Source organism: Herpailurus yagouaroundi, unplaced genomic scaffold, assembly GCF_014898765.1.
Source record: "Herpailurus yagouaroundi ecotype Mexico unplaced genomic scaffold, PumYag 192, whole genome shotgun sequence".
Taxonomy (NCBI): Eukaryota; Metazoa; Chordata; class Mammalia; order Carnivora; family Felidae; genus Herpailurus; species Herpailurus yagouaroundi.
This window is the reverse complement of record NW_024412423.1, coordinates 25,777,894-25,793,681: the sequence shown is the minus strand read 5'-3', so window position 1 is coordinate 25,793,681 and position 15,788 is coordinate 25,777,894. Positions and strand designations below refer to the sequence as shown.

General features: G+C 41.3%; 1 non-coding gene across 1 annotated transcript; it reads right to left on the bottom strand.

The window, feature by feature from the left end:
* Nucleotides 1-1,180: 1,180 nt before the first annotated feature.
* Nucleotides 1,181-1,287, bottom strand: LOC121010896 (U6 spliceosomal RNA). Its single transcript, XR_005781411.1, has one exon. It is a non-coding gene; the product is annotated as a U6 spliceosomal RNA (small nuclear RNA).
* Between the last annotated feature and the right edge of the window lie 14,501 nt (nt 1,288-15,788).

The window sequence follows — 15,788 nt, the reverse complement described above, 5'->3', positions numbered from 1 at the left end:
TACTTTATTCAGATTTTACCTGTTATTCCATTAATGTCTTTTGTGTTCCAGTACCCAGTCCAGGAGATTATGTTGTGTTCAGCCAGTATGTTTCTTTAGTCTTCTTTGATCAACAATAAGAGTTTCCTACTCTTTCTTTTTCATCATCTTTTTAAAAAAAATTTTTTTTTAATGTTTATTTATTTTTGAGAGAGAGAGAGAGAAAGACAGAGCATGAGCAGGGGAAGGACAGAAAGAGAGAGGGAGACACGGAATCCGAAGCAGGCTCCAGGCTCGGAGCTGTCAGTACAGAGCCCAATGCGGGGCTCAGACTCATGAACTGTAAGATCATGACCTGAACTGAAGTTGGACGCTTAACCGACTGAGCCACCCAAGTGCCCCTCATCGTCTTTTCTTTCAAGTTTTTATTTTAATTCCAGTTGGTTAACATACAGTGTAATATTAGTATCAGGTGTACAGTATAATGGCTCAACACTTCCATACATGACCTGGTGCTCATCACAAGTGCACACCTAATCCCCATCATTTATTTCACCCATTTCCCCCATCCACATCCCCCCTAGTAACCATCAGTTTGCTCTCTATAATTAAGAGTTTGTCTCTTGGTTTGTCTGTCTTTTCTCCCCTTTTCTCATTTGTTTTGTTTCTTAAGTTCCACATATAAGTGAAATCATACAGTATTTGTCTTTCTCTGACTTTTTTTGCTTAGCATAATACTCTTTTACCTCCCTCCACAATGTTGCAAATGGCAAGATTTCATTCTTTTTTGTGGCTGAATAATATTCCATTGCATATATACGCACCACATCTTCTTTATCCATTCATCGATTGATGGACAGTTAGGCTGCTTCCATAATTTGGCTATTGTAAATAATACTGCTATAAACCTAGGAGTGCATGTATCCCTTTGAATTAGTGTTTTTGTTTTCTTTGGGTAAATAAATACCAATTCATGAGGTTGCCAGATTGTAGGGTAGATCTATTTTTAACTTTCTGAGGAACTTCCACACTGTTTTCCACAGTGGCTGCCCTGTTTGCATTCTCATTAACAGTGCAGGAGTGTTCCTTTTTTTCCACATCCTTGCCAACACTGGTTGTTTCTTGTATTGTTGATTTTAGCCGTTTTGACAGGGGTGAGGTGATATCTCATTGTAGTTTTGATTTGCATTTCTCTGATGGCAAAAACATGGAACACCTCATGAATTTGCGTGTCATCCTTGTTCAGGGGCCATGCTAATCTTCTCTGAATCGTTCCAATTTTAGTATATGTGCTGCCAAAGCAAGCACTGTTTTTCATAATCTTGACAATTTTGAAGAGTACTGATCGGGTATTATGTAGAATGTCCCCACATTTGAGTTTGCCTGATGGTTTCTCATTGCCAGACTAGGGTAATCCCAATGCCTTTTATGACCTTGTCTTACAAGTCACGTGCTGTTACTTTTACCGTATTCTATTATTTAGAAAGTAGACACTAAATCAAGCCAATACTCAAGGGGATTGGGGGGGGATGAAGTTCTGTCTCTTGAAGGGAGGAGTCTCAGAGGTTTTGTGGACATATTTTAAAATCACCACAGGGGAGTCATGGAAGGCCTCCCTTATACAGTGACATTTGAACAAAACTTGAAATAAGCAGGGGGCCAAACCATGGAGAGATCAAGGTAAAGCTTTGTAGGCACAGGGGACAGCCAGGAGGGCCTGAGGCAAGAGTGTACACAGCAATGTTTGAGAATATGTCAGGCAGCAAGGGGAAGAATGGTAGGGCATGAGGTCATTAAGCTTGTGCACTGGGGATTAAGGAGGTAATGTAAGGTTTTGTAGGACATAGTTAGGATTTGGATTTTATGCTGATGAAATGGGAAGCTATTGAAGGGTTCTGAGCAGAACAGTGACATGACTTTAAAAGGATCACTCTGGCTGCTGTATGCATATACCGCAGATGGGAAGGGCAGAAGTTGGGTATCAAACGAAGAAGAACTCAGTGTTCTTCCAGAAGGAGCCTCTTTCCATAGTCGAGGGGAGAGATAATGCATATGCTCTCAGTCCCTAACTCAAGGGCCATTATGAGGATAAAAGAAGATAACATAGTTAGGGTATGTAGCACACAGTAGGTGTTAAGCATATCAAAGTCTCAATGAATAGTGTCCTTGAGGAAGAAAATAAGTACCTTCCATTTTCTGGAAGAAAAGGAAAGTCTGGACATTGTCCTTCTTTTATGTCCAGCATGTGGCCTGGCTCTAGGGATACAGAGAAAAAAACCGAGTTCTTGACTTTGAGGAGCACATACTCTGGTGGGTTGAACTTTCCTGCAAGAAATAATCCCACCTCGACTTGCCAAGTGCTACAAGGATTTGGTACAGGAGGCTCTGGTAGGCCTAGCAAGAATGCCTGATTTGGGGAAAATACCATAGGACTCATCTGACACCCAACTTCCACCGTTGCCACCTGTAGTGTATTCATAGAGAAGCCAGACTTCAAACTCGAAGCTGTCTGAATATTGGGACCCACATTCCTAGCCACTTTGATACACTGCAAGCCCTGTGGTGACATGGTCCTCCTACACTTATCCATTGGCCTTGACATTTATACCCTCAGCAGACACTGTTATTCAATGGATTGAGGAACTTTCAAGATCCTAAAGAGAGAGGGAAAGCGAGGCTTGTTATCTCCCGATTCATATTTACTGCAAATAACATTAAATAGCACATACGCTGGGACAGGAAATAGCTCTCTGTTGGGTAATAGCTTCCTGTGGCCTCAAGGCTTTGGTGAGGCTTCTCTGGATAAGGATGTAGGAAGGTCAGTGCTGTGGTTCTGGTACCCTTCCCTCACAGGCCCACCAGCACTGGTTCAAAAACCCTGTAAAAAAACTCTGTCCATTTTATAGATGGAGAAAAATGCCCTTTGCAGGGAGAAGGCTTTGGGACAAGACTGGACATGCAACAGTAGAAGTTGGCCTCTGAAATTACCAATTTCAATTCATTTGGATGAGCTCTTCTCAAGAGAAGCATGGGAAAGAGAAGCAAGAGGGAAGAAAAAAAGAAAAGAATAAGAGACAGAAAGTGAGGAGGATACAATTAGTGGATGCCGAATTAATTGTGGGACAGAAAGGGGCGGAACATCTGAGGGAAGTTAAAAAAGAAAAAAAGAAAACAGCTGGAAAGGATGGAGGAGAAAATGCATTTCTTCTTCACTAAATACACAGCAGCTGATAACAGTTCCCTCCGTGTGTATGGCAAGAGAGAGCACCTCCAGTACCTGCCCTCAGTCCACCTTTGCCATCACATCACCCTGTGTGGGAGGCAGGGTGGTACTCACTCCCCAGGAGCTTCTTATCCCTTCATTCCTACGACAAGTATTCTTATTAATTAATTTTTTTTCAACATTTATTTATTTTTGGGACAGAGAGAGAGACAGAGCATGAATGGGGGAGGGGCAGAGAGAGAGGGAGACACAGAATCGGAAACAGGCTCCAGGCTCTGAGCCATCAGCCCAGAGCCTGACGCGGGGCTCGAACTCACGGACCGTGAGATAGTGACCTGGCTGAAGTCGAACGCTTAACCGACTGCGCCACCCAGGCGCCCCGACAAGTATTCTTATTAAGAATCTACTTGGAGTGCACCTGGGTGGCTTGATTGGTTGAGCATCCAAATCTTGATTTCGGCTCAGGTCATGATCTCATGTGTCGTGAGATAGAGCCCTATGTTGGGCTCTGTGCTGACAGTGCAGAGACTGCTTGGGATTCTGTCTCCCTCTCTCTCTGCCCTGTTCCTGCTTGTGCTCTGTCTCTCTGAAAATAAATAAATAAACATTAAACAAAAAAAAAAGAGAATCTTCTTTGGGTCAGAAACTGCTCAAGGTACTGGGGATAGAGCTGTGAACAAGGCAATAAGTACTTAAGTGAGTTAATAACCCCATTGGAGATAGTGGCAAATACTATGAAGAAAATGAAATGGGGGTAACAGAATGGGGTGTCGGGAGACTGCCCCCAACTAGGGTGTTGTCATCTGTGCAATGGAGATAATAACAGACTGTTCTCACTGGGTTGCTGTGAGGATTAGTGGAGTTAATCCATGGAAGCGATTAGCACAGTGCCTAGTACAGAGTGAGCTCTCATTGCTATTATCCTTCCTTCCCTCCTTCTATCCTTCCTTCCATCTTGCCTAAAGCTCTCCCTTTCTCCCTGTGTCTTCCCTCTCATTCATCTGTCTTTTCAGATCTCTCCTCTTCCTCCCTCCCTTTCTCCTTTCCCTCCTTTCCACCCTCCCTTCATAGGGCAATAGCCTTGCTCTTTCCTCCCTAAATTGAAGGGCAGTAGTGTAGTAAAACAAATTGCTGTCAACAAAGTACATTTCCACTGTATTCATCCCCGTGCAGAGAAGATTTATCAGGGTCTCTCACTCTGCACTGTTATGTAAATGTGGTAATCCAGTGGAAATATGATATCTGAGGAGTCTGAGGATAAAGACACCATAAAAACTATCAATTACCCAGTGGAGCTTGGGTTTGGTTAACTCACTCACTGCCTTGTGTGTCTCCTGCCTTTCCCTCTCTAGGGGGGGAAACTTGATAGGTGGTGACAGCTTATAAAAGATGCTTTTTTTCCTCCTTGGGTCCTAGGAGGTCATCTCGAGGACCAAATTTTGTAAAGTGCCTGAGAAATGTTAAAGCACTACATAATTCAAGGGTATTATTATTCTCTTGTCATGTGGGCCATCTCCATGCCTCTTTGGTGTGACAGATGTCTGCTCTCTCTGCAAGCCTGGACTGACCCCATGCTTGGGTATCTGTAACCTCCTTCTGCTGCCTGAACCTATAAGCAATGCTCCTTTTTCCCCCTCTTTCTAGGTAACCCCTGGGAACCCAAGAATCTCATTGATGTTTGTCCTAGGAGTTTAATAGGAAGTTAACCTCTTGAGAGGGATGAGAATCCTGAGTAGCCCACCACATTTTCACCACTCAGGAGTAAAAAGTGGGGCAAGAGCCATGGGGAATTAGGAGCGAGGCCGGGGTCAAGGCCCTCTACCCCTCTGGACCTCAGGGCAGCTGTACAGAGAGTTTCAGGGATGCATGTGCTGCCCTAGAAGACTCAGAGGCTCTGCTCAAAGAGGCCTACACTGTTCTCCATCCCAAAACAGGCAGAGGAGCCTGGTTGTTCAGAGCCCAATATCTGAGTCCTGGGGTTCGATCCCCGTTCTGCTACTTTCTAAATTATTTCTCCCTTATTTTTTTCATTTGCCAAATGACAGTGATAATAGTATCTTCTCATCTAGTTGTTGGGAGGAATAAATGAAACAAAACTTGTGAAGCACTTAACATGTCATAAAATAATTTTATTGTGGTTTTAAGTGTTGCTTGGAAGATTTTCTACAGCATAGGCCCTGTTCCTCAAAGGCCTGGCCATGGGGATATAAACCTTGCCTGACCACCTCCACCAGAAAAGGGTACCTAGGTCTGGGTTGTGCCTGCTTCTCTTGAGAACCCAGCAGCCCCATAGAGGCTGGAGTTGAGGGACTAGAAGAGGCAATGGAAAGGAAAGAAGAGTTTTGGGGGAGGTGGGTGTTTCTTACCCAGAAATGTCAAGAGTCAGAGCTTCTAGCTCTGGGAAGGGAGGTGGCGGGGGAGTGGGGAGGAGGGGAAAAAGATAGGATGTCTCTAAGCTGCCAGAATCCGGATGGGGCTGTAGCTCTGGGGCTCTGGCACTTCCTGCCACCCCCAGTCTTAGGAATGAGTCAGTAGAGGGAGGAATGATGGAGGTGTCATGCTCTGCCCACAGATCACTGGGCTGTTCCCCAAAAGAGGGCTGTTGGGAGGGAAAAGGAGATCTCAAGGCTTAGGGGTGGAGAGGTGCTAGGAACAAGGGGAAAGAGGAGGAGCTCCTAAGGTTCAGCTCACCTATTGGAAGGCCAGGGAGGCAGACCCTAGCCTCAACCTCCTGTGCCAGCTTCACTGCCCATCCTGGCCACTGCTCTTTTGACTTTTGCCTTTGCCTGTGTTGGGTTGGTTCTATCCAGTTTCCCCACAAAGGGGTACTTCACATCCTTTTGGTCACCAATGGTGGGGAAAGGGACAAGGATCCATTTGTCCCTTTGCTGTCTGGACAACCCTTGAAGTCTCATTTCCCTTAAAAGTCTTTGCCTCTGACCCTGAGCAAATTGTCTATAACTGTATCATAGCGCCTGGCTCATTTTGTTGGGATTATTTTTCTTCCGGAATGCCTGATTCCTTAGACTTCCAGCTCCTCAAAGTCAGGGACTTCTTTATGTCCCAAGAGCCCAGCCAAACATTAGACATAAATGTATGGATGTGGCCTTGGCCCACAAAAACTATTTTTTCTCCTTTCTTCGCTCTCTAGTTACTGCTATTCCCTGACTCTTTATGTTTTCCATTTACTGAGTACTTATTATATGGCAGATCCCTTTACATCTTAATTTATTTAATCCTCACAGTGATCTGCCCTAGATGAGAAAGCTTTACAGATGGGAAAGCTGAGCTGAGTGAAATTCAGTAACTTGTTCAAGGTCACAGAGTCAACAGGTGCCAGAACTAAAATGTGCTAGCAAAGCTCTCAGATTTTTTTGTTTTGAGAGTCTTTTTTTTATTATTAAAAAAAAAAAAATACAACCATGAGAGGCATCTGGGTGACTCAGTCAGTTAAACATCCAACTTCAGCTCAGGTCATGATCTCACAATTCATGGGTTTGAGCCCCGCATCAGGTTCTCTGCTGTCGGCACAAAGCCTGCTTGGAGCCTCTGTCTCCCTCTCTCTCTGCCTCTGTCTCTATCTGTCTCTCTCTCAAAAATAAATAAACATTGAAAAAATACAACAATGAGATCACTTAGTTGTAACAATTTGATACAGCATTTTTAGTTGATTTTTGAATTTCTTGTTGCTTTTCTTCATATATATGTAAATACATATAAATATACATCTTTATTGAGATGTAATTTGCATGCTATACAATTCACCCATTGAAAGTGCACAATTCAGTGGTTTTTGTTATATTTACAGAATTGTGCAACCATCACCACAATCAATCCTAGAATATTTTTGTCACTGCAAAAAGAAACCCTGTACTCATTTGGAGTTATTATCCATTTCCTCTCGATATCCTCAGCCCTAGGCAACCATTAATGTACTTTCTGTCTCTCTAGATTTACTTTCTCTGGACATTTCATATAAATGGAATCATACAATATGTGGTCTTTGTGACTAACTTCTTTCACTTAGCATAAAGTTGTTAAGGTTCATCCATGTTGCTGTGTTTATCAATACTTCATTTTTTCACTGCCAAATAATATTCCATTAACATTAGTGAAATTAAATAATAGTATTCCATTGTGTGGATATGCATGGAAATACCATGCAATACTATGATACATTATCCATTTATCAATTTATGGAAATTTGGATTGCTTCCACTTTATGGCTGTTATGAATAATGTTGCTATGAACATTCATGTACAAATTTCTGTATGAACACCTGTTTTTGGTTCCCTTGGGTATATATCTAGGAGTGGAATTGCTGGCCCATATGGTAAGTCTCTGTTCAGTCTTTTGAGGAAATGCCAGACTATTTTCCAAAGCAGCTGTAGCATATTACAGTCCCACCAGAGGTGCATCAGGGTTCCAATTTCTCCATCCATCCAACATTTGTTGTTATCAATCTTTTTTATTATAGCCATCGTAGTGGTGTGAAATAGTATCTCATTTCTCTGATGACTAATGATGTTGAACATCTTTTTATGTGCTTGTTGCCTACCTCCTTTAGTGAAATATCTATTTAGATCCTTTGCCCATTTAAAAAATTGGGTTGTCTTTTGTTATTGAGATGTGGAGTTCTTCATATATTCTAGATTCAAGTTCCTTATCAGATATATAATTCTGAGATATATATTCTCTCCCATTTTGTGTCCCCCCCCCCACTTTCTTGATGGTATCCTTTGAAACACACAAAAAAATTTTAATTTTGATTAAGTCACATCCAGCTTAGCTTTTTCCTTTACCCTTGTCACTTGTGCTTTTGTTACCATACCGAAGAAGGCTTTCCCTAACCCAAAGTCAGAAAGACTTGCTCATAATTTCTTCTGGGAGTTTTATTGTTTTAGCTGTGTAAGTCAGTGGTCCATTTTGCATTAATTTTTGTCTATGGTATGAGGAAAGGCATCCAAGTTCATTCTTGTGCATATGGATATCTAGTAGTCCCAGAACCATTTGTTGAAAAGACTATTTTTTCACCATAGAATTGTCTTGACATAAAATCAAGTGACTCTAAATGTGAAAATCATTTGAAAATCAACTGACTATAAATATGAGGGTTTACTCTGACGTTTCAGGTCTATTCCATTTATCTACTTGTCTATCCTTATATCAGTACCACACTGTCTTGATTAATACAGATTTGTGTAAGTTTTGCATTCAGAAAGTGTGAGTCTTCCAACTTTGTTCTTTTTTTTTTTTTTTTTTTTTTTTTTTTTTTTAAAGATTGCTGCGGGTATTCTGGGTCCCTTGCATTTCTATGTGTTTTTAGGATTAACTTTTAAATTTCTATAAAGAAGCCAGTTCGGATTTTGATAGGGATTGTGTTGAATCTGTAAATCAATTTGGAGAGAAAGCCCTCACTCTTAATGAGGACACCATCTATCATTTACAATGCAAAAGGAGACAGAAAAATCATACAAGAGGAGAAAGAGAGAAAGAGAAAGAGAAAGGGAGGGAGAGGAGAGATGGGGGGAGAGAGAGAGAGAGAAGAGGAGAGGAAGAGGAGGAGGAGGAAGAGGAGGAAGAGAATTAAGGAAGAGCAGTGGTCATCCATATGGAATAAGCAGAAATGAATCCAGATGTGGGGAGGCCCCAGGTCAATCAAGAAACAGAATCTTGGGAACACTGAATTCTCCATCACCAGATGCATCTTCCATTAACCCAATTTCAGTTCATATGTTAGTAAATGGTACAGCTTCTTCCTCCCCAAGACATTTCTTTCTTTTCCCTAAGATCTCTTCCAAATAACTAGAAGATATGAGGATGATTTATATGCTTGATTTGTGGAATTTAATGGAAGTTCCTGTTAAAAAAGCCCCAAATCTCAGTAATGAAAAGAAATGAATGTCGTGCGGCCCCCCCCCCCCCCACTTTTCTGCAGTAAGAAGTGCTATAGTCCTTTCTTGGTGAGTATTAGGGAAATTAGCCTGCCCTGAGATCTCCTTTCTGGAGAGACTGGCATATGACAGGTGTGCATGGGTCTTAATGGATACTTTGGGGGCATGCAGGGTGGGGAATGGGGCTGCAGATCTCTTATAGCCTCATGATCTGGTGAATTTAGGTGGGCCCAAAGTGTCTTGCTATAATCTGTACCTTCTGTATCTCAACCAGACCATCCTTTTTACTAAGCTGTGAGGGAGTAAGGGTATGGGAGGTGGGGATACAGGCTGGAGAAATGAGCTTAATTCCCTCCTAGTGGATGGAGAAGGGATGATTGAAATTGCTCATTTAGCAAACGATTTAGCCTGCTGTAGAAAATCCTATTAAATGACAATTCTTATCTCAGTCCCTGGCTCCTGGGAAGAGCAGCTCTGGGCTTTGTGAAGACCAGGGCAGAGTCTTCTCTGAATCCAGCCAAATAGTCACCACCAATAAGAAGCTAAAATCCGCAGGCAGGGAAACTTTACCAGGTTTCCCTGTCTCTTCCCACCCCTTCACCCTAGTCCCTCATATCATCCGTCAATTATCTGGTTACTTGAGCCTTTTCTCTGCCCTTTGTAATATAAATAGCAAGCATTTTATGGGTCCCCATTAAGCAATGTGATCAGCATCAATTACCTAATGAGACTCTGGAAAGTCGTGATTTAAAATCCTGTCCTCAATTGTGATTTGGCTTTGTCTGCAGCCAACGTGATAATTGCAGTGACATCCAAACTAATGGCGCTCCAGATGTGGGGCCTCTGCTGTCAGCCTGGGTTTGGCCCTGGGGAAAATTCACCCTCTGCCAAGGGGGCTGATCTCTTTACTTTTTCTGAAAAGGAGAGTTTTACGTGTCATTTCAGGGCTCAGTGGGGTGATGGCACAGGCCAGGGCACAGTTGTGTCCTATAGCTTCAGGGCCTCTGGTTGTGGAAGGCTAGAGGAAAGTGCAAGGACACAGGAGACTATCAGCTCCAGAGGGTGGACAGTTTTGTCTGTTTTATTCTCTGCTGTTTCCATAGAGCCTAGACTACCTGACACCTAACATAGTAGGGGCTCCATATATACTTGATGAATGAAGGAATAAAATCCTGGGATGGTCCCTTAGCCAGCAAGCCCTTCTCTTTGCATATTTAGGTGTAGTTCCCTGGAAGATGTGGAGAGATTTTTGTGCTTAGCGATGATCTTTCCAGTCTGAAGATTTAGTAATTGCCCATCTGGACTGGTGGCCTAAGATACAAATATTTGATGTTGACAGTCTGAAGGTTTTCATTTTTCTCTCTAAACATTCCCTTCCCCATTCCAATTAAGGATTATATTCTGGGGGCGCCTGGGTGGCGCAGTCGGTTAAGCGTCCGATTTCAGCCAGGTCACGATCTCGCGGTCCGTGAGTTCGAGCCCCGCGTCAGGCTCTGGGCTGATGGCTCAGAGCCTGGAGCCTGTTTCCGATTCTGTGTCTCCCTCTCTCTCTGCCCCTCCCCCGTTCATGCTCTGTCTCTCTCTGTCCCAAAAATAAATAAAAACGTTGAAAAAAAATTAAAAAAAAAGAGTATAGATTTGTAAATCCCAGTCAGTATGTATTAAAAGATAAGAGATTTAATCATTACTTCCCATTGACCCAGTAATTCTAGTTTCATTCATTTGTACTAAGAAGATAGATAACCTCAAACGCTAAAAATGTTTTGTGTGGAAGTGTCTTTGTGAACCTGTGTGGAAATACATTTGTGAACATTTATTTATTTCTAAAAATTAGAAATTAAAGATCCAACAGTAGAGGAAGAAATAATCAGTTCTAGCACACACTTTTAAAAAGAGTATTGATCCTTACCAATATTGTAAAAAATGGGAAAAAACGATGTTTTTAAGGAGTAGCCAAGACCTCCCCTGCCCCCCTCCCCCCAGCAACACAGCAGCACAGCAACCACAGATAAGGTGGTGCTTATCTTCCTCACTTTTCCTTCTTCCTTCCTTCCTTCCTTCCTTCCTTCCTTCCTTCCTTCCTTCCTTCCTTTCAAGATTTATTTTTATTTAAGTAATCTCTACACCTAACTTGGGGCTTGAACTTACAACTGCAAAGTCAAGAGTCACATGCCCTACTGACTGAGCCAGCTAGGCACCCCTTCTTCCTCACCTTTCTTAGCTTCTCCCTTGGAACCATTTGCTGTATCAATTTGTCAGTTTTCAGTAGTCATTTATTCTGTGTCTTAGTAGCATTTGACTTAGTTGGTCCCACCCTTCCTGTTTTTAAGTTTATTTTTATTTATTTTTTGAGAGAGAGAGAGAGAGAGAGAGAGAGAGAGAACTAGTAGGGGAGGGGCAGACAGAGAGGGAGAGAGAGAATCTCAAGCAAGCTTTGCACTGTCAGCACAGAGTCCCACTGAATCCATGAACCATGAGATCATGACCTGAGCTGAAATCAAGAGTTGGAAGCCCAACCAACTGAACCACCCAAATGCCTCCCCACTCTTGCTTTTGAAACACTATCCACTTGGGGCACCTGGGTGTCTCAGTCAGTTAAGCGTCCGAATTCAGCTCAGATCATGATCTTGCGATCTGTGAGTTAGAGCCCCAAGTCAGACTCTGTATTGACAGTTCAGAGCCTGGAGCCTGCTGCAGATTCTGTGTCTCCCTCTCTCTCTGCTCCTGCCCCGCTCACGCTCTGTCTCTCTCACTCTCAAAAATGAATAAATGTTAAAAATAAATAAATAAATACATACATGCATACATACATACATAAACGAAACACTATCTACTTGACTTCCTGGGCACTAACACTTTCATGGATTTCTTCCTGCTTTTCTGGCAGCTCCTTCTCCTGTCTTCATGCCCTCTACCTGTTCAAGGTCCCAGGGATCTGTTTCCTACCACTCTCATTTCTAAGTGATTTTCTCTAGCATCAAGCTTTAAATACTCTTTATTCTGAAGACATTTAGTTTATATCTCTAGTTTGGACCTCTCTTTTGAGCTCCCAGTTTAGTCATCTAATGCTTACCTGACATTTCCCCTTGTTTGTCTAATAGGAATCTCAAACTTAACATGTCCAAAACAGAATTCTTGATTCTTTGACTCTCCTTGCCCACCATTCCCTGTACAATCCTAGAACCCAGTTCTTTCCAGGTAGCATCTCCATTTATCTGCTTGCTCAACTCAGATACCTAGAGGCCTGCCTCTTGATTCTTCTCTTTCCCTTAGTCTTTACATTCAGTCTATCAGCTCTCTGTAAGCTGGGTCTTCTAAATATGATCTGTGTCTGACTACTTCATACCAACTTTATCATCACTGTCCTGATCCAAGCCATCATTCTCCTTCCCTGAGGTTACAGTAGTAACTTCATAACTGGTCTCCCTAATTCCACCTTTGCTCCTTACTTTACATTCTGTTTTCAATTCAGAAGTCAGAGTAATCTTTTAAGAATATTAAGTCAAATCATATTTCCTTTCTGCTTAATGTTGTCCAATGAAAAGGTGCTCAACGTAATTGTTTATTCATCAGGAAAGTGCAAATTAAAACACTTTGAATAACCATTATATACTCATCTGAATGTTAAAATTCTGACAATACCAAGTATAGACGAGGATGGGGAACAACTGTAACTCCCATTCACTGCTGTTGGAAATATAAACTGGTAAAAGCACTTATGTAAACTCTCAATTTCTACTAAAGCAAAACATACACCTTCCCTATTATCCTACAATTCTACTCCCAGGTATATACCCAAGATAAATGAACACATATGTCCACAAAAAGGACATGTGCAAGAATGTTCATAACAACCTTATTTATAATAGCCCAACTGAGAAACAACTCAAATGTGTACTAACAGGAGAATGGCTAAATAAGTTGTATATTCATTTAATGGAATACTACACAGGAATGAAAAAAGAATGACCTATGAATATATATAAGCTGATGTTGAACATCTGGTCTACTGAACTGTGAGAAAATACATTTCTGTTGTTTTAAGTCACCAGGGTGCAGTAATTTTGTTATGGCAGTCATGGGAAACTAATGTACTTACTGTGGTTTAAAAGTCTCTATATGATAGGTATAAAGTTTCAGGTTTGTAAAATGAAAAGAGTTCTGGAGATTGTTTGCACAATAATGTGAATGTACTTAACAATAATGAACAGTACATTTAAAAATGACTAAGCTGGAAAATTTTATGTTATGTGTATTTTACTACAACTAGAAAATAAAATAAAATTTAATTTAAAAGGATCTACATGATCTCACCCCTTTACCCCAAGTAGCTTTGCAACTTTGCTGCAAGCTCACTTTCCTTGAGCATATCAAATATACCCTAATCTCAAGATCTTTGCGTTTAATGGTCTGCCTGCATGGTAACTCTTTACATTAATATCTGCACTGCTTATCCCTCACTTCATTCAGGCTTTTCTAATATCACTTTAGAGAGGCCTTCCTTGACTATCATATCTAAAATAGGCATCAGGGGTGCCTGGCTGGCTGAGTCGGAAGAGCATGGGACTTGATCTCAAGGTCGTGAGTTCTAAAGATTGGGTTTAAAGATTACCAAAAAAATAAAAATTAAAAAAAAAAACCTTTAAAACAGGCATCATTCCATCACTTGCTATTTTATACCCTGTTTTATTTTTCTTCAAAGCACTTTTTAAAAACTAAAATTTTTACCTTAGAATAATTTTAGATTTGTACAAAATTTGCAAAGCCCGTACAGAATTCCCATATACTGTATACCCAGTATGCCTCCCATCCTGCCATTATCAACATCTTTTAGTATAGTACATTTGTCACAACTGTTGAGCCAAATTCTAATATACTATTATTAACTAAAGTCTGTATTTTATTCAGATTTTCATCTAATGTCTTCTTTTTGTTCAGGATGCCACATTTCATTTAGTTGTCATGTCTTCTTAGGCTCCTTTTGACTATGACATAGTTTTTCAGACTTCCCTTGTGTTTTTTTTTCCTCCACCCCTCAAGACTTTCCTTGTTTTAGATGACCTTGACACTTAAAAAATTTTTTTTATTTTTACTTATTTTTGAGAGAGAGAGAGAGAGAGAGAGAGAGAGAGAGAGAGAGAGTGAGCTGGGGAAGGGGCAGAGAGAGGGAGACACAGAATCAGAAGCAGGCTCTAGGCTCTGAGCTGTCAGCACAGAGCCCAACACGGGGTTCAAACTCATGAGCTGTGAGATATTGACCTGAGCTGAAGATGGACGTTTAACCAACTGAGCCACCCAGGCTCACTTGACACTTTTGAAGATTAGTGGTCAGGTATTTTGTAGACTGTCCTTCAATTGGGATTTGTCTGAGTTTTCCCTATGATTAGATTAGGGTTTCGTGTTTTGGGGAGAAAGGCTATAGACATGACATTCTCACCACATCGTATCAGTTGACATGATTTATTAATGTTCAGGTTAACCCTGATTACCTGGTTGAGTTTAAGTTTGCCAGGTTTCTCCGCTATGAAATCACTCTCCCATCATCCCTGTCCTTTCATTCTGTACTCTTTGGAATGAAGTCACTATGTACAGCCCACATTTAAGGAATGGGGAGTTGTGCTCCACGGTATCTATATACATTATTTGGAATTATGTAAAGGGGATTTGTCTCTTCTCCATTTATTTATTTAGTAAATTAATTTATTTTTAATTTTTTTAATGTTTATTTTTGAGACAGAGAGAGACAGAGCATGAACAGGGGAGGGTCAGAGAGAGAGGGAGACACAGAATCTGAAACAGGCTCCGGGCTCCAAGCTGTCAGCACAGAGCCCGATGCGGGGCTCAAACCCACAGACCGTGAGATCATGACCTGGGCCGAAGTCGGACGCTCAACCGACTGAGCCACCCAGGCACCCCTAGTCAATTAATTTATATCAGTATGAGCTCATAATTACTTATTTTACCCTTCAGGTTATAATCAATAATACTTCATTTGGTTGCTCAAATTTTTCCAGTTTTGGTTACTGGGAATGCTTTCAGTTAGCTATGTCCCTTTGATATACTTCCATCACTGGATTTTTCACTGGATTTCCTGCCCCAGCCCTAGAATCAGCCATTTCTCCAAGGAACTCTGGGGTCTTTTATTAGAAAGGAGTTTCACTACCTGAAATTATATTACTGTATTTCTTTGCATCCTATCTGTATGTCTCACTAGAACATTAGGTCCTTAAACAGGACGTTTCTGCTTATTCACTGCTAAATCCCCATTACCTAGAATAGTATCTGGCACACAGGAGGATATCAATAAAACTTTAGTGAATGAATGAATAAATGAATAAGTCTAAAGTATTATTCCTTTTATGTACATACATTCTTTTTTTTCTTCAATATATGAAGTTTATTGTCAAATTGGTTTCCATACAACACCCAGTGCTCATCCCAAAAGGTGCCCTCCTCAATACCCATCACCCACCCCCCATCAACCCTCAGTTTGTTCTCAGTTTTTAAAAGCCTCTTATGCTTTGGCTCTCTTCCTCTCTAACCTCTTTTTTTTTTCCTTCCCCTCCCCCATGGGTTTCTGTTAAGTTTCTCAGGATCCACATAAGAGTGAAAACATATGGTATCTGTCTTTCTCTGTATGGCTTATTTCACTTAGCATCACACTCTCCAGTTCCATCCACGTTGCTACAAA